Source organism: Protopterus annectens, chromosome 1.part2 (assembly GCF_019279795.1).
Source record: "Protopterus annectens isolate FY-2018-M chromosome 1.part2, PAN1.0, whole genome shotgun sequence".
NCBI lineage: Eukaryota > Metazoa > Chordata > Ceratodontiformes > Protopteridae > Protopterus > Protopterus annectens.
In genome coordinates this window covers 196,711,498-196,732,094 of record NC_056727.1, presented here as the reverse complement: position 1 = coordinate 196,732,094, position 20,597 = coordinate 196,711,498, and positions in this window count along the sequence as shown.

Genomic DNA, 20,597 nt, shown 5'->3' with positions numbered 1-20,597 from the left:
CTCTAAGTTTAAAAGAGGGATTTTTAAAATCTGTCCCTATTATTGTGCTGTCGTCCCCCCAATATTTTTTACTTTATCCCCAGTTGTCACACTAAGAGGTTAACTACCATGCATCCACAACTTATTGTGGTGGGAGTATTATGAGTTCTCTCTACTCTGAACCCATGTCATCCTAAGATATTATACTCTCATTTCAATAGATTTTGTATCCTGTTAAATTCACCCCAGTAAATGAAACACCCTACACAATAGAAAAAAAAATTCAGTAGTAAAATTGTTATTAAGTATTGCTATATGCTCTTGTCAGCAGTTGTGCCGTATGCCTGAAAGATTATAAGAAATGTTATTATGGTGAGATTTAGTTGCTGATTGGTAGAAGGATGTGATCCATGGTATAGTATGAATTTTGTTGCTAGTTGTGTACATATTGTGAGAGAATTTTAACATGTAGGCCGCATTGTAAGTGCAGTGTTTTATATCTTAAGGTCCATTATCTTATGAAGAAACCATATTACACTAATGGTATTCCATAGTTTTTTTTTTTTCTAGACACAGTATGTCTAACACATGAATTATTTCACCATTATTTCTCCTAGTTTGAAAATTCCTTTTGAATTCAGCAGCTTTCTAAATATGTAAGTCTTGTAAGGTAATTAATTTGGATGCTTTCTATAGATCTTTGTTCCACCAGTTCCTGTCTGAGCTTCTCATACACTTATATCCAAGCAACTAATCACCATGTTTAAATTTTTAAAGTAAAGTCAAGGCAGCTGCTGGCATATGTCAAATAACTTTAAGTTCTTCTAATAACTTCACCCTTCTAAGCCATAATATAAATGTGTCGTATGTAAAACAAAAGTGAACAGCTATGCGTACCAACTATTGAGAGGCCTTGACATATTCACCCTTCAGGTGTGCTAAAAATTAGTCATTTATTTCTGGCACATTCATTTCACTTGCTAAAACCCATTGTATTCCCTCTTTACATGACTTCTGCTGAATGTGTGCATGCAGAGATTCCACATCAATGGCTACAATTAATAATTGCCTAATATCAGTGTGGTATTATCTGAAATGCTCCAAGAATTAATTTATTTAAAAACATCTCTTGATCTTATTTTACAGGATTCAACCTATTCTCCATGAAGATAGGAAGGGGTTCAAAGTATTACTTGTCACTTGTCTCGTGTATTCAAATGAGACATTGAGGCTAAGTATGTGTTAAAGTAATTTATTGTACATAAACACATCAGGAGTTGTAACTGAAACATATACTTCAAACTTCATACACTAACTGACTTGTTACTTCACTGGCACATGTGCATCTCCATTCATGCCTGAACTTACTCTGGCTGACTATACAAAATGGCACTGAACTTGCATGTGCTCAGTAACGTATATGCACGTGCCATCTAGCTACACTGGCTGACTACGTTCAAGATACACACTGATCTACATACTCCCTCTTTAATTTATTCAACATGCAATAGGAAAATGAGACATTTTACAAGCTAGATATCAAATCAACATTTCAACAGCAAATTTGAACTCAAGTCCAAGTCACTGTGCATTTCGGATTGGGTCTTGAAATTCTACCTGATCTGATCACATAAAAAACTTTGACTGGGTTTAGGAACAGGGACACTCTCTGGGGATTCCTTCACAATTGCAACTTTGGGGATTGCATCAGAATTATTTGAGGAAAGTACACTATCCTCTGGAATTTGAACAGGTGTAGAGTAACTCTGAGAAATAGAGTAATTGGCACAGGCAGTCTGCTGCTTCACTGGTTTGGAGACTGTTAACATATGCCTTTGATTCCTTCTGAAAACCATACCTTCCGATGGTATGATGTAAGATCTTGGTTCTTCACAAATGTTCTTGAAGATTCCCACTTGGTCATATCCTTTAGATGTTTGCATTCTCACAACGTCTCCTTGTCTTAATGCTCTAAGAGGTTTACTGGACTTAGTGAACAGCAGTATGGTTTCATGCCGGGAAAGAGCACTACAGATGCGATGTTTGCTCTGAGAGTGTTGATGGAGAAGTACAGAGAATGTCAGAAGGAGTTGCATTGTGTTTTTGCAGACTTGAAGAAAGCATATGACAGGGTGCCTAGAGAGGAGTTGTGGTATTGTATGAGGAAGTCAGGAGTGTCAGAGAAGTATGTAGGAATGGTACAGGATATGTACGGGGGTAGTGTGACAGCGGTGAGGTCTGTGGTGGGAGTGACGGATACGTTTAAGGTGGAGGTGGGGTTACATCAAGGATCAGCTCTGAGCCCTTTCTTATTTGCAATGGTGATGGATAGGTTGACACACGAGATCAGACAGGAGTCCCCATGGACTATGATGTTTGCAGATGACATTGTGATCTGTAGTGAGAGTAGGGAACAGGTGAAGGAGACCCTGGAGATATGGAGATATGCTCTAGAGAGAAGAGGAATGAAGGTCAGCAGGACTAAGACAAATATATGTGTGTGAATGAGAGGGAGAATAGAGGAATGGTGAGGATGCAAGGAGTAGAGGTGGCGAAGGTGGATGAGTTTAAATACTTGGGGTCAATAGTTCAGAGTAACGGTGAGTGTGGAAGAGAGGTGAAGAAGAGAGTACAGGCAGGATGGAGTGGATGGAGAAGAGTGTCAGGAATGATTTGTGACAGACGAGTACCTGTAAGAGTGAAAGGGAAGGTCTACAAGAGGGTAGTGAGACCCGCTATGTTATATGGGTTGGAGACAGTGGCATTGACAAAAAGGCAGGAGTTTGAGCTGGATGTGTCAGAGTTAAAGATGTTAAGATTTGCACTGGGTGTGATGAGGGTGGACAGGATTAGGAATAAGTATATTAGAGGGTCAACCCAGGTTGGAAGGTTTGGAGACAAAGCCAGAGAGGCAAGATTACGTTGGTTTGGACATGTGCTGAGAAGGGATGCGGAGTATATTGGGAAAAAGATGCTAAGGATGAAGCTACCAGGTAACAGGAAAAGAGGAAGGCCTAAGATAAGGTTTATGGATGTGGTGAGAGAGGACATGCAGGTGGTTGGTGTGACAGAGCAAGATATAGAGGACAGGAAGAAATGGAAACAGGTGATCTGCTGTGGCGACCCCTAACGGGAACAGCCGAAAGAAGATGATGATCATAGTACAACTTTTGTGACTGACTTTTTCTCAAAAGTTGAGCTTTAATCTTTCTGTTGTTCTTTCAATTGGTACTAACAATTGTTTACTGATCGGGAAAGTTGTTCTAGTCTGTCTGAACATCAGTCTGTGAGCAGGTGAACCAAGTAAATTGTCTCAAGGAATGTTTCTCAGATTGAGTAAGTTAAAAACAACATCGGTAACATCTGTCTTGGACGTCTCCAACAAACATTTTGAACTCTGAACTGCACACTCAGCTAATTCATTAGACTGTGGACACTCAGGACTATTAGTTATATGAACCAAGTCCCAAGACTCAACAAACTTCTTAAACTGCTGACTCATAAACTGTGCACCATTGTTAGAAATGATGGCCTACCATGACAGAAAAATGTCTCTTTAATTTTGTAATTACTGTGCTGGACATCAAGTCAGGAGGAAGGCTAATTCCAGAGCAATTTGAATAACAGTCTACTAACACTAAGTAATGCTGACCATTCCATTTGAAAATATCACTAGCAACCATTGATCATGGTAATTCAGGAATCTGGTTTTGCTGAAGTGGTTCTTTTTGTTGGTGCAGTTTGCTGCTGTTGCAAATTGAACATTCTAGAGTTTCCTTCTCTATCTGTTGACATTGAAGGCCAAATTAATATGACTCTTGCCCTTCTTTTGGTTGAATCAGTGTCTGGGTGACCACACTGCAAAATGTTTATATATTCCTGTTGTAAGGCTGCAGGAATTACCACTTTTGGACCTTTCATGGTGATTACATCTTCCATCATAAGCTCGTCTCAGTAAGGAAAATACTGCTTTATGTCTAATGGTAAACTGGTTTGTCATGTTGCCCATCCTTGACTGATAACATGTTTCATCTTCTAGAGAAGTGGGTCTGAAGCTGTGTGATTTCTGAATTCATCAAGATGTGACGATGAAAATTTTCTGACTTCCATGACTTCAAAGTCTACTTTCTCATTTTCATGCTGTTTTGTTGTTTGTCTGGATGCTTGAGACAAGGCATCTGCAAGGTATAGATATTTATCTTTGGTATAAACAATATTCAAATTGTACTTTTGCAATTTTAACAGCATGCGTTGCAAGTGGGCTGGGGCTGTATGTATAGACTTTTTTAAGATTGTCACTAGAGGTTGGTGATCAGTCTCTATTTGGATAGGTCTTCCATAAATGTAATCATTGAACTTCGAACATGCAAACACTACTCCCAAAAGCTCTTTTTCTATTTGTGCATACTGCATTTCTGTTTGAGTTAAAGTTCTGGATGCACAGGCTACTTGTACCTTCCTGAAGACATGCTGTGCCAAGACCATACTTTGAAGCATCACATAAAAGGGTTACAGGTTTGTGAACATCATAATATCTCAGTGTGGGTGGACTAGCTATTTTCTGCTTCAGAATATCAAATGCTCTTTGGTGTTGTTCTAACCAGGACCAATTTACATTTTTGCATGTCAACTCACCTAATGGTGCTGAAAGCTCACTCATATCTGGGGTGAACTTTCCTAAATAGTTGACCATACCATGAAAATGTTGTAAAGATGTGACATTGTCTGGAACTGGCATCTCAAGAATAGATGCTTGCTTAGGTGGATCTGGTTATAAGCCAAAACTGGTAAACAAATGGCCCACATAAGTAACTTCCTTCAGTTTGATTTTGTATTTCTGAGGGTTCATTTTAAGACTTGACTTCATGTGCATGGTCTAGAACTTTCCTGAGATTTCTATCATGTTTGTCTTCTCCATTGCCCCCTACAATAATGTCGTCTACTATGACAGCACATGGATAACCAGAAAATATTTACTCCATTGCATGTTGAAATACTTCACTGGCAGAATTTATCCCAAAAGGCATTCTCAAAAATCTGTATCTCCTAAATGGTGTACTGAAAGTGGTTAACAATGAAGATTTTCAATCCAGCGAAATTTGCCAAAAGGAAGGAAGACAGAACAAATAGTGGTATTTAGCATGAGAGTGGCTACCTCTTCTACTGTGTGCATTGGATGATGAGGAAGTTTAAGTACCTTGTTTAAGTCTCTCGGATCAATACATATTCGAATATCATCTGAGCTTTAAGCTACGACCATAGAGGATATCCATTCATTCGGTTCTTTTACTGGAGTAAGGACACTTAAATTCACCATTTTGAAAAAAGTTACACTTTTACTTTGCTCTGCATTGCTACTGGAATTTTCCATGCTGGTCTGACAACTGGGCTTACTTCATGGTTTAACTTCATGGAATATGTGACAGGTAGTTTGCCAAGCTCATCTGTGAAAATATCAGCATATTCACAAAAAATATTGTGTGTGAAACTATCTTTGTTATTCATATTTAGATGGTGGAATTCTTTATTAAATGGAATCAGTCCCATTCTCAAACTGTCTTTGAGGCCTAACAGTGACTGCACATGTCTTTTGACTAGGGTTACCAGCTTTCTTTGTGGCTAAACCACCCATAACTCCACCCATTCCACCCCTCTCCCATCCATGCTCCACCCATTTCATGACATCACTGTGTCATCAGCTGATGGGAACACCCTCTTTTTCTGTTCCAGATGCCTGCTTTCAGCTGATTTCTCCCCAGTTGCCATAAACACTGTTCAAAACTCTCACTGTGCATACTGTCTTCTGCTTTACTTCTACAGTGATTACAGATATTTGGATTTAATTTAAAACATTTATTTCAAATTTTATAGCACAAACCACTGATACACATTTGCTAAAGAAAGCAATACAGTCTCACAATGAAAACAGACTTAGCATTAAAACTACTCTTCTGCAATGATTACTTGGATTTTATTTTTTACATTTTACAGCACAACGATGCACAAACACTGACAGACATCTGGTAAACAAAGCAATACTGTCTCACAATGAAAATAAACTTGGCAATTGCATTAAAACTTCTCTACCCTTTAAACTCACATTCATTGAAACATCATTGAAACCCACACCACATCCAAAGAAAATGCATGGCCATGGGTGGATAAAGATTACATTTGGTTTGTTTGCAAATCATAGGCCCCTTGCACACAAAACAAGAAACATACATGTGTTCTTTTCTTTGATACACCTTCCTGACTTTATTAAATTATATTCCTTGTATAATACAGCACACTTGTTAGAATGCATTTTAAATTTATTGTTTGAACATTTTTCCAGTAGACTGTACTGTAGGCAATGAAACAAAATGCATGAACCAGTAATGACAAAACTGCCCAGTTCAGAACATTTCCATCATAAAAGTCTACTTCCACACCCACACTATAAATAGAAAAAAAAATTCTTTTTTTAAAGGGCATTCTACTTTAAGAAACGCCCTTCATGTCTGGTCGCACAGATGCAGAAGCCAAGATTGTTTACATCTTCGTCTTCCACGTGGGTAGAATTTGAATTCCAGAAGACATTTGGACTATGCAGTGGACCACCATGAACAGTCAGACAAGTGAGAGGTGTGTGTGTGTGTGTGTGTGTGTGTGTGTGTGTGTGTGTGTGTGTGTACGTGTGTACGTGTGTGTGTGTGTGTGTGTGTGTGTGTGTGTGTGTGTGTGTGTGTGTGTGTGTGTGAGAGCATGTGTGATGCATGATTTACTGGATGTGATAACTATAAACTAAACATTCTTGACATTCAGCTATACAAAAAGTTGCCAAAAAAAGTACTCTCCAAATGTTTGAGCAAAAGTTCAGTATAATGCACAGTTCACCCAGTAACAAAAACAGAAAAATGGACAAAACAAAATTATTATTTTGTAGTGGGAAGAACTCCTCTATCAATCCTCCATGTAACCCAGATCCCTGTTTGCATCTTGTTTATTGTTTATTGTGTTTTGTCTCCAAGTTATACACTTCAGATTTAGTAACCTCCTTCTAGAGATAACAAAGTTTTAAATGACAATGTTTAACCAGTCATAATCACCTAACCAGCATTTAACATATTCTCTTTTACTTACACAATGTATATGATAGTATAGAAACTGGTGCTTGATTTAATAAATTCAAATGCATGTGAACATTTTGTTGTAGCAGAAGTAATAGGTTACCAATACCTAATGTTACAAGAAAACAGAATAAGTGACTAAAACAAGCAAAGCTTTTATTTTAGCAAAAAGTTAAGTTTCTATCCTTTGTACTATCCGTGGGTGTGGTATAAGCTGTAAAATCTGATGTGTGTCCCGAAAATGTCCCACTTTGGCCATTTGAAAAGGTGGCAACCTTAAGAAGTAAATATTAGTTCTCTCCAGGTATTCTCTTACACATAAAACACACACACACACACACACACACACACACACACACACACACACACACACACACACACACACACACACACACACACACACACACACTTCATTCAAATGTTGGCATCTGAAAAGAAAACCCGTCTTATCACACACACACACACACACACACACACACACACACACACACACACACACACACACACACACACTACCTTTGTACTGGCTTCTGAAATTGCTGCCTTCCCGTAAGTCAAGTTGATGAATTCCCCGAAGTGAAATAATATCCAAAGTCGGTTAATGCTGGGCTTCTGCTTCCCACTCGCACTACATGCTCTGCTTCCCACTCGCACTACATGCTGGGCTTCTGCTTCCCACTTGCACAACATGATGGGCTTCTGCTTCCCACTCGAACTACCAGAAGTGAGCTCATTGTGCTCAATTCTGACAGGCTGGTAGCCACGCATGTGATGACGTCAGTGCCGCAAAACTTAAAACCAAAAGTCCAGTTTTGATTGAAATTTCTAACCGGACAATTTGCCAAATAACCGGACAGTCCGGTCAAAAAACGGACAGCTGGCAACCTTACTTTTGACTACATAAAACTGCAAGTCATAGCTGTTTCCAGCAGAAGGGCATGAAAGAATTACTGTGCCATTAGTTTGAATCTGTTCACTACCATAAGCAACTAGTTTTGCACATTTTGCTGAATCAAGTTTTCCATCAGCTTTTACTTTAGCAAACATTTGTGCTGATAAAACATTGCACTTGGATTCAATGTCCATTTTAAGCTCTACGGGTCTCCCATTAATTTGTACAGTACAAAATATTTCACTCTTTGCTGATAACTGTACTGTTTCATTGATCACAGAGACACCATCAACATAAAAAGTTTGCTCACAGCTCTCTTGCTGATCTACGTGCTTCTTAAGGTAGTCTCTTTTAATAAAAGTATGTGTGCCACTTTAGACTTGCAAAACCTTTTGAAATTATTCCACTTTTTGCATTTGTGACATTGCTGACCAAACATTAAGCATTTCTCTCATCTAGGTTCATGACTGCCTCCACAATTACGGCAGTTAACAATAAGATTTGTTGTCACACTCTTCAGTTTATATCTCTTTTTCATCTTAACTTTATGTTGCACACTATCAACATTCGCACTGGCAGATACTGCAAGCATGCTTTTCTCATTCATAAGTATACTCGTGTGCTTCTCTGAAGCTCATGTATTTGACAAATCTCTGTGGCTTTGCTTATGTTGAATCACTATCTTGAAGCAAAATCTTTCTCACTACATCATTAACACCACATACAAGCCTGTCTTTTATCAACTCATCTTGTAGATCACAAAATCTGCATGTTTTAGCTTTATTTCTTAATTCAGTAATATATGCTGCTATAGTTTTACCAGGCTTTTGATTTCTTGTGTAAAATCTGTGCCTTTCCATTGTAATATTCATTTGAGGGTTACACATTTCTCTAAATTTCATCCCTGTATCACAATATGGTGGTTTCCCCATCCCCTGCATACATGGCAGCTGCATACACAAATGAATGTTCCCTCTCAATGGCTCCCAAGCCAGCTAAATTGAAGAGTATAAATGCTTTTGTATGTGTGTCTTTATCAAAAAATGCAGCCTGTATGAAATTATCATATTCGTGCTCAATCTCCAATTCTCTGCAATATTGTTATCAAACACCAGCAGTCCAATTCTGCAAAATCCCTCTGCCATAACAACAAAATTCGTTTGTATATAAGCATAGACCAGGTACTTGTAATTATGCCCAAAACACAACAATCTCTCTGAAATAGCTTTGTTTTAACAATGCAAACAGTCCGAATACTTCGAACATTCCAGAAACTTTGGATATTTTTAATAGTTTTAGTTAATGTGAAAAAGTAGTACATTGCAAAGAAATTTGGTCATTTTAGCTTTTTCGTACATTTTAAACACTTCGGAAATTATTTGGAACATTTCTGTAATTATTCTGAACACTTTTATCATAATGTTGCTATTTCAGACATTTCGTTTATCTTCATAATTATTTCGAATGTTTTGAATGTTTCACCATTTATTCAGCTACTGAAAAATAATTTAAATGAGTTTAAGTGCCTTTGAATAACCGCTGACAGGTTTACGAGTTCACTGGTGTATATTTTTCCACTTCTAACATCATGCCTCATGGCTTGTTGTGCTGCTTTAACTTCGGATCCCATTCTGACACCATATTGCTTGTCTTGTGTATTCAAATGAGACACTGAGGCTGGGTATGCATTCAAGTCATACCTCTTGACCTCTTAGTGTAAGAAATCTGGTCAAACCTGGCAAAATGGGGTACAAAGTGTTAACATATATTTTTCTGAAGGATTTGAAGTCTGAAAATTCTGTGCAGTAACAGAAACCTGGTTCAGGGCTCCCGAGAGCACCCCAGCACTACCAGGTTATACCTAATACCATCCTTTTCACCCCCAAAACTTGGACCGAACCACAAAAGGAGGGGAGTATCGATATTCATCAAAGATACCCACACCTCCAGGTTGGTAGCAAAGCACCTAAGCATCAGAGACTATCCATGTGCAACTAACAGTGGGTAAAACTGCCTTCCAGTTTATAGCCTGCTACAGACCACCTAAAATTCAAACCCCAACCCTTGCAAAAAACAAAAAAAGGGAAAAAAACATACATGTGTTCTTTTCTTTGATACACCTTCCTGACTTTAGTAAATTATATTCCTTGTATAATACAGCACACTTGTTAGAATGCATTTTAAATTTATTGTTTGAACATTTTTCCAGTAGACTGTACTGTAGGCAATGAAACAAAATGCATGAACCAGTAATGACAAAACTGCCCAATTCAGAACATTTCCATCATAAAAGTCTACTTCCACACCCACACTATAAATAGAAAAAAAATACTTTTTTTAAAGGGCATTCTACTTTAAGAAACGCCCTTCATGTCTGGTCGCACAGATGTAGAAGCCAAGATTGTTTACATCTTCGTCTTCCACGTGGGTAGAATTTGAATTCCAGAAGACATTTGGACTATGCAGTGGACCACCATGAACAGTCAGACAAGTGAGAGGTGTGTGTGTGTGTGTGTGTGTGTGTGTGTGTGTGTGTGTGTACGTGTGTGTGTGTACGTGTGTACGTGTGTGTGTGTGTGTGTGTGTGTGTGTGTGTGTGTGTGTGTGTGTGTGTGTGAGAGCATGTGTGATGCATGATTTACTGGATGTGATAACTATAAACTAAACATTCTTGACATTCAGCTATACAAAAAGTTGCCAAAAAAAGTACTCTCCAAATGTTTGAGCAAAAGTTCAGTATAATGCACAGTTCACCCAGTAACAAAAACAGAAAAATGGACAAAACAAAATTATTATTGCAGTGGGAAGAACTCTCTATCAATCTCTCCATGTAAATCTAGATCCCTGCTTGCATCTTGTTTATTGCTTCTATTGTGTTTTGTCTTCCAAGTTATACACTTCAGATTAGAACCTCCTTTCTAGAGATAACAAAGTTTTAAATGAATGTTTTTCCTGTCCTCAGTCATAATCATCCAACTGTGCATTTAACATATTCTCTTTCATCAAAGCTTATAAATGCGATAGTATAGAAACTGGTGCCATCTCATAAATCTAAAATGAAGGAACATTTTGCTGTAAAATGGCAGAAGTAGTAAATATTAGTTCTCTCCAGGTATTCTCTTACACATAAAACACACACACACACACACACACACACACACACACACACACACACACACACACACACACACACATACACACACACTTCATTCAAATGTTGGCATCTGAAAAGAAAACCCGTCTTATCACACACACACACACACACACACACACACACACACACACACACACACACACACACTACCTTTGTACTGGCTTCTGAAATTGCTGCCTTCCCGTAAGTCAAGTTGATGAATTCCCCGAAGTGAAATAATATCCAAAGTCGGTTAAGCTGGGCTTCTGCTTCCCACTACTACATGCTCTGCTTCCCACTGCACTACATGCTGGGCTTCTGCTTCCCACTGCACTCATGCTGGGCTTCTGCTTCCCACTCACATGCTGGGCTTCTGCTTCCACCGAACTACAGTGAGCTCATTGTGCTCAGTTCTGACAGGCTGGAGCCACGCATGTGATGATGTCAGTGCCACAAACTTAAAACCAAAAGTCCGGTTTTGATTGAAATTTCTAACCGGACAATTTGTCAAATAACCGGACAGTCCGGTCAAAAACAGACAGCTGGCAACCTTACTTTTGACTACATAAAACTGCAAGTCATAGCTGTTTCCAGCAGAAGGGCATGAAAGAATTACTGTGCCATTAGTTTGAATCTGTTCACTACCATAAGCAACTAGTTTTGCACATTTTGCTGAATCGTTTTTCCATCAGCTTTTACTTTAGCAAACATTTGTGCTGATAAAACATTGCACTTGGATTCAATGTCCATTTTAAGCTCTACGGGTCTCCCATTAATTTGTACAGTACAAAATATTTCACTCTTTGCTGATAACTGTACTGTTTCATTGATCACAGAGACACCATCAACATAAAAGTTTGCTCACAGCTCTCTTGCTGATCAATGCTTCTTAAGGTAGTCTCTTTTAATAAAAGTATGTGTGCCACTTTAGACTTGCAAAACCTTTTGCAACTATTCCACTTTTTGCATTTGTGACATTGCTGACCAAACATTAAGCATTTCTCTCATCTAGGTTCATGACTGCCTCCACAATTCCAGTTAACAATAAGATTTGTTGTCACACTCTTCAGTTTATATCTCTTTTTCATCTTAACTTTATGTTGCACACTATCAACATTCGCTGGCAGATACTGCAAGCATGCTTTTCTCATTCATAAGTATACTGTGTTCTCTAAGCTCATATTTGACAAATCTCTGTCTTTGCTTATGAATCACTCTTGCAAAATCCTCTGCCATAACAACAAAATTCTTTGTATATAAGCATAGACCAGGTACTTGTAATTATGCCCAAAACACAACAATCTCTGAAATAGCTTTGTTTTAACACAAACAGTCAATACTAACATTCCAGAAACTTTGGATATTTTTAATAGTTTTAGTTAATGTGAAAAGTAGTACATTGCAAAGAAATTTGGTCATTTTAGCTTTTTCGACATTTTAAACATTCGAAATTATTTGGAACATTTCTGTAATTATTCTGAACACTTTTATCATAATGTTGCTATTTCAGACATTTCGTTTATCTTCATAATTATTTCGAATGTTTTGAATGTTTCACCATTTATTCAGCTACTGAAAAATAATTTAAATGAGTTTAAGTGCCTTTGAATAACCGCTGACAGGTTTACGAGTTCACTGGTGTATATTTTTCCACTTCTAACATCATGCCTCATGGCTTGTTGTGCTGCTTTAACTTCGGATCCCATTCTGACACCATGTTGCTTGTCTTGTGTATTCAGATGAGACACTGAGGCTGGGTATGCATTCAAGTCATACCTCTTGACCTCTTAGTGTAAGAAATCTGGTCAAGCCTGGCAAAATGGGGGTACAAAGTGTTAACATATATTTTTCTGAAGGATTTGAAGTCTGAAAATTCTGTGCAGTAACAGAAACCTGGTTCAGGGCTCCCGAGAGCACCCCAGCACTACCAGGTTATACCTAATACCATGCTTTTCAGCCCCAAAACTTGGACCGAACCACAAAAGGAGGGGGAGTATCGATATTCATCAAAGATACCCACACCTCCAGGTTGGTGGCAAAGCACGAAGCATCAGAGACTATCCATGTGCAACTAACAGTGGGTAAAACTGCCTTCCAGTTTATAGCCTGCTACAGACCACCCCCCAAACCCAGGAACCCCACTCGGCCTTCCTGAGAACACTGGAAAATATGAAGGTCTCTCCAAACACCATTATATTGGGCGACTTCAACTACCCAAACATAGACTGGGAGCATTACTCTAGCTCCAACACCCTAGCCCAAAGGTTCCTAGAATTTATAAACTCAAATGCTATGGAACAACTTGTTACCACTCCCACAAGAGGGAAAACATATTGGACCGATCATCACCAACATGGGGACTCTAAGCTCCAGACCAGAAGTGTTTACCTCACTGGTAAGAACAGACCATAAACTAATCTCAATGGATATTCACATCCCACCCCACCCCTGCCCAGAAAACCACAGTGAAAAACTTCTCTAAAGCAAATTTCACACCTCAAAACTGAGGTGGAATCCTTCAAAGCCCCGGCCTGTGGAAAATACGGCCCAGACCGCAGAATCCTTTATAAAAGCATTCTATGAACACCTTCAGGAATGCATGGATCATGCGATCCCAAATAAAACCGAGACCCAATCCTCCAAGGGCAGACATCCTGTCTGGTGGACCCCAGCCATAAACAAACTATACAATAGAAGGAGGAAGCTACTAAATGATAGAGCAAAATCCCAAAAAGGGAAGGCATCACTGATCAGTATTAGCAAAAAACTATGGGCACACATAAAATTGTCTAAGGCCAGCTTCGAGAGAAAAATTGCACAGGACACTAAGGATGATCACAAGGCTTTCTTTAGTTATGTTAGGAACCTGGGTGGTAATTCCCAGATATTCTCAGAATTAGTCCAAGATGACAAAAAATACACCGAACCCACAGACATTGCCAACATCCTAGCTGACAGGTTCAGCACAAACTCCCCACCAAAGGGCAAATATCTATCCCAGCAGAGTGCTGCCCCTGACATCTCAGATGCTCAGGTAAGAGACGCCTCCAAAGCAAAACACAGCATCAATGGGACCAGACAGTGTCCCGGCGCCTATGAACTCCAAGAAGAGCTAAACCCAAACATAAAACTACTGTTCACTCAGCCTTACTACAGGATATGTGCCCAAAGAGTGGCGGCAACAGTGGTCCTCCCATAAAGGTGGTGCCTCAACGGATCCTGAAACTATCGCACACACACACACTACCTTTGTACTGGCTTCTGAAATTGCTGCCTTCCCGTAAGTCAAGTTGATGAATTCCCTGAAGTGAAATAATATCCAAAGTCGGTTAATGCTGGGCTTCTGCTTCCCACTCGCACTACATGCTCTGCTTCCCACTCGCACTACATGCTGGGCTTCTGCTTCCCACTCGCACTACATGCTGGGCTTCTGCTTCCCACTCGCACTACATGCTGGGCTTCTGCTTCCCACTCGAACTACCGGAAGTGAGCTCATTGTGCTCAGTTCTGACAGGCTGGTAGCCACGCATGTGATGATGTCAGTGCCACAAAACTTAAAACCAAAAGTCCGGTTTTGATTGAAATTTCTAACCGGACAATTTGTCAAATAACCGGACAGTCCGGTCAAAAAACAGACAGCTGGCAACCTTACTTTTGACTACATAAAACTGCAAGTCATAGCTGTTTCCAGCAGAAGGGCATGAAAGAATTACTGTGCCATTAGTTTGAATCTGTTCACTACCATAAGCAACTAGTTTTGCACATTTTGCTGAATCGTGTTTTCCATCAGCTTTTACTTTAGCAAACATTTGTGCTGATAAAACATTGCACTTGGATCCAATGTCCACTTTAAGCTCTACGGGTCTCCCATTAATTTGTACAGTACAAAATATTTCACTCTTTGCTGATAACTGATAGTCTACTGTACTGTTTTATTGATCACAGAGACACCATCAACATAAAAAGTTTGCTCACAGCTCTCTTGCTGATCTACGTGCTTCTTAAGGTAGTCTCTTTTAATAAAAGTATGTGTGCCACTTTAGACTTGCAAAACCTTTTGAAATTATTCCACTTTTTGCATTTGTGACATTGCTGACCAAACATTAAGCATTTCTCTCATCTAGGTTCATGACTGCCTCCACAATTACGGCAGTTAACAATAAGATTTGTTGTCACACTCTTCAGTTTATATCTCTTTTTCATCTTAACTTTATGTTGCACACTATCAACATTCGCACTGGCAGATACTGCAAGCATGCTTTTCTCATTCATAAGTATACTCGTGTGCTTCTCTGAAGCTCATGTATTTGACAAATCTCTGTGGCTTTGCTTATGTTGAATCACTATCTTGAAGCAAAATCTTTCTCACTGCATCATTAACACCACATACAAGCCTGTCTTTTATCAACTCATCTTGTAGATCACTAAATCTGCATGTTTTAGCTTTATTTCTTAATTCAGTAATATATGCTGCTATAGTTTTACCAGGCTTTTGATTTCTTGTGTAAAATCTGTGCCTTTCCATTGTAATATTCATTTGAGGGTTACACATTTCTCTAAATTTCATCCCTGTATCACAATATGGTGGTTTCCCCATCCCCTGCATACATGGCAGCTGCATACACAAATGAACGTTCCCTCTCAATGGCTCCCAAGCCAGCTAAATTGAGGAGTATAAATGCTTTTGTATGTGTGTCTTTATCAAAAAATGCAGCCTGTATGAAATTATCATATTCGTGCTCAATCTCCAATTCTCTGCAATATTGTTATCAAACACCAGCAGTCCAATTCTGCAAAATCCCTCTGCCATAACAACAAAATTCGTTTGAATATAAGCATAGACCAGGTACTTGTAATTATGCCCAAAACACAACAATCTCTCTGAAATAGCTTTGTTTTAACAATGCAAACAGTCCGAATACTTCGAACATTCCAGAAACTTTGGATATTTTTAATAGTTTTAGTTAAACTGAAAAAGTAGTACATTGCAAAGAAATTTGGTCATTTTAGCTTTTTCGTACATTTTAAACACTTCGGAAATTATTTGGAACATTTCTGTAATTATTCTGAACACTTTTATGATAATGTCGCTATTTCAGACATTTCGTTTATCTTCGTAATTATTTCGAATGTTTTGAATGTTTCACCATTTATTCAGCTACTGAAAAATAATTTAAATGAGTTTAAGTGCCTTTGAATAACCGCTGACAGGTTTACGAGTTCACTGGTGTATATTTTTCCACTTCTAACGTCATGCCTCATGGCTTGTGTGCTGCTTTAACTTCGGATCCCATTCTGACACCATATTGCTTGTCTTGTGTATTCAAATGAGACACTGAGGCTGGGTATGCATTCAAGTCATACCTCTTGACCTCTTAGTGTAAGAAATCTGGTCAAACCTGGCAAAATGGGGGTACAAAGTGTTAACATATATTTTTCTGAAGGATTTGAAGTCTGAAACTCAAATGTATGTCATTATTTAGTGACTTCAATCCTTAGACCATTCCAGTGATTTGTCAGAAAACCACAGATTTTATGAGGAATAGACCAAAAATATGAGGCAAAATTCTCGATATTCTGCAAAAATCTAGACAGTTGAGAGGCATAGTTCAAGTAATTTATTGTACATAAACACATGAGGAGTTGTAACTGGAACATATACTTTGAACTTCATAAACTAACTAACTGGCTTTTTACTTCAAGCACTCTCACATGTGCATCTCCATTCATGCCTACATTCACTCTGACTGACTATACAAAATAGCACTGATCTTGCACATGCTCAGTAACTTATATGCATGTGCTATCTAGCTACAGTGGCTGATTAGGTTCAAGATACACACTGATCTACACTACTCTCCACTTACTAATGTAGACTTGCTAATATAAAGCAAAGTGCAAAATTTAACATAAAAATATGTACTCAAAGTATCATAAATATATTATTTTGCTATTAAATCATATAACATAGAAGTGTTGTGTGCTGCATATTAGGTGCAGTTTTATAAACTTCTTCATTGTTGAATAATTTCAACATAGCTTCTTCATAATATAGAGCCTAATTCCACAATTATTTCTCCTTTAACAGATTTCATTTTTTTTAATTTCTCCAAATCTTTTGAGTTTCTAATACCATGATGGGAATGGACCCCATTCCTAAGTCAAAGTACAATTAAAGTATTATTTCAGTCTTTGATGTCAGCTAAATGTGCTCTTCGCAACAACTACAATGTGTCCAGTAATGACTCCTTCTGCAATTCGTATGGGGTTACATGTATTGGTAGCATATCTAAATATGACTGTAGATTCTTTTTTATAAGACCCTTTGCTCCAACTACTATTGGAACTGTCTGGGTATCTTTCTTCCACTTTGTTCATGTTTCTGCCTGCAGATCCTGATATTTTATGACTTTGTGTCTCTCTGTACATAAAACACTGTAATCACTGGGTGTAACAATTTCAATGATCAATGGTACTTTTGTCTTCTCTTCATGGACCACTATATCTGGTTTTCTCGCATCTATCTTTTGAACTGTTGGTGATGAGTGATCCCATGTGATGTAAACTTCATCATTTTCTATGATGCTTTGTGGCTTATGTTTCTAGTGTTTTTCAGCCACTTCAGTACCATAATGTTTGCACAATCCCCAATGCAACAGTCTTGCCAAATTATCATGTCATTAGTATGTCACAACCAGTAACGAGGTGTGCAACTGTTTTAATTTAGTTTTACAAAACCTACATTTGTCTGTTTCTCCCACATGTTCAATGGACTTGATAACAGCATGTACATAGACCACTATTTTGCACCACCAATATTAACCTTTCATCTCTTTTTTTAATTTGCCTCTCGTTAACCATTCCTGCATTTGTTCCTGATCAACATGAGGTTCTTCCAGAAGTTTTCCATACTTGCAACTATATTTATGCATTTTCCACATTTCTTGCCTTCTCATCTGGTCCTTCATTTTATACTATTTATTTTGTTTTTTGGCACTTTCAGTTGCTGCCTGATTTTTATCTACTTCTGGTTTGATTTGCAGTCCTGCTTGACGCCGATATCCATCTGCTAGATTAAGCAGAGAAGTCATCTTAGATTTATTCTCACCATGTTTACTATGTTTGGGTCTTGTGAGGTCAGCACATATGTGTGGAGTACCACGATTGCAGATCTATATATGTAATCAATTTCAAGAAGGCCCATCCCGCCTTCAACATGGGGATTTCACTACAAAGATATGACTGATGAACTGTAATGCCCAAAGACCTTACTCTTTTCTCGGGGGTCATGTTATAATATTTTCTGCCTGCTTTTTCCTGCATTTCCTGTTAACCATCAAGCCTGCCCCTATTAAAGAGAATCATATATTCACCCATACTGGATATCCCCCAGTGAGGGTGACAGCTCATCAATGGAGACCCTCATACAGGCAACAACTCTTGTGTGGGTTGTGCCCTTGCCAGCATGGCAGCAATAAGGACAAATATGGTACGGCTCTATCCCTCCTCTGAGAGGAGGACAAGCAACCTGAATCAGTGGAGGAAGCAGTATGCCCTCCCTGCATATCTCTTCACTTGAGTATACTCTCACTCCTGGCTACTGCATTTATGCCTTGTTGACCAAATGCCTATCACTGGGCCACCATTTGCTTCATTACTCCCTCCTCTGAAGAACTGGGAAAATGGACAGTCCTAGCCTACCTCTTTCTCCCTGTGTCACATGTGATGGATGCTCAAGCCATTAATCACACTTCAGTCACCTGGGCCACAATCAGTGCTTTATCTCTATATGCCAACAGAGTTGACATAAAGTTGTAATACACAGGGATCCATTAATGCTGCCTTAATTTCCTACTCACAGATCATTTGAAATACAGATGTAAAACAATTAATATAAGGAATTAATCATTTCAAATGCCAATATGCTAGAATTAATATAAGGAATTAATTGATGTGTCTGTAAAAATATAAACATGTGCAACTCACCCTTATTTTTTTATAGTTTTCAAATTAAGTTTTCTCATAAATACCTTGAGATAATCTATAACATTATGTCTAAATGCTGGAATAAATGAAAGTCATTTGTTTAATAGACCATCTCCATCAGATATAACTTCATATTGTGAAATATTTAAATTGCTGTTCTTTACTGTAGTCTTCCTCACTGCAGTATAAATGAGGTCTAAGTCTGCTTTCTTCCTCTTCATTTTGTTTCCACAATGTTTCTTTCACTGTCATTCACTTCATACTGATATCATGTATGTATTCTGGGCTTCCTTGTTCACACATCTTGTTAATGATTTGCTACATGAGGGGATCACCTCAGTGTCTTCTTCTGATTTAATTGTCTATTCAGAAAACCTGAAGGTTCCATTTCAGAGCTTGTAGTTAGAAGCAGTTATTTCATTCAGGTTTATTGCCTGTTGCATACATCTACTGATGACAGCATTATTTCACAGAGGTTCTATATTAGGAGCTAAAATATATGTATTCTCGGAAATGGAAGTAATATATACAATCCTTCTCACACTCATTTTATTATAAATGAATTCCCTAGGCTTTGTAAGTATCAGTTAGTGTTCATACAAAGAAACATCTTTCAAAATGTTATGAAATTTATCCTTGTAAGGTAATAAAGACAGAGAATCTCCAACATGATGATCTAGCCAGTATGTTTTTTTCTTTTTTGCTAACACCTATCAGCTCCTTATCGCCATGCTTAAGCAATAAACACATTTATTCATCACCTTTTTGTTTTGTTTTTTTCATTAAGAGTAGTCCACTCCTTATAAAGTTCTGCATTACTTTTTCCATAGATATATAGTACTGTGAGCCCCACATGGAACTCACTTCCTGGCCCTCTAATTTTAACAACCTCTGTCACTGAAGCATTTTACATTTTTAAGTCATTAATACTTGCTTTAATAGTGACCCACAAAATGGAGCCCAGAAAAAATGAAAAATAAAATGAATCTTCATACACATGACAGTTCATTACAGGATGTCTGATCCAACAGCACCACTCATGTTAGGCTTTATTCAAACCCCAATCTTTAAATATAACAAGCTGAGGTTTCTGCCCCTCAGAGGAAGGTAAAAACTGACAAAGTATTGTACATAAGTCACTAATTAATAACAATGAACAGTTCTCTGACATGATAGGCACCTGTTAAATATGGAAAATGATTTTGGTAGTCACATAAGCTAGTCTAATGTTAAGTAAACAATCTAAAAATGAAAGTATGAAAAAAGCCTACTTGATAGTGAAATATACATAAGGACATCAACAGAATGAAGTGAGAAGTTTTAGAGAGATCTGTAAATTGGCTATGGAACCACGTGTCACTTTCATTGCCCTTTTTGTCTCTAAGTTGAATGAAAAAGTACTTCCCTTTAACAGCAACATTACAAAATACATGAATGTTAAGATAATTATATGTAAATTTCAGATGTCATTAAACATATTTTTATTTAAAAATAT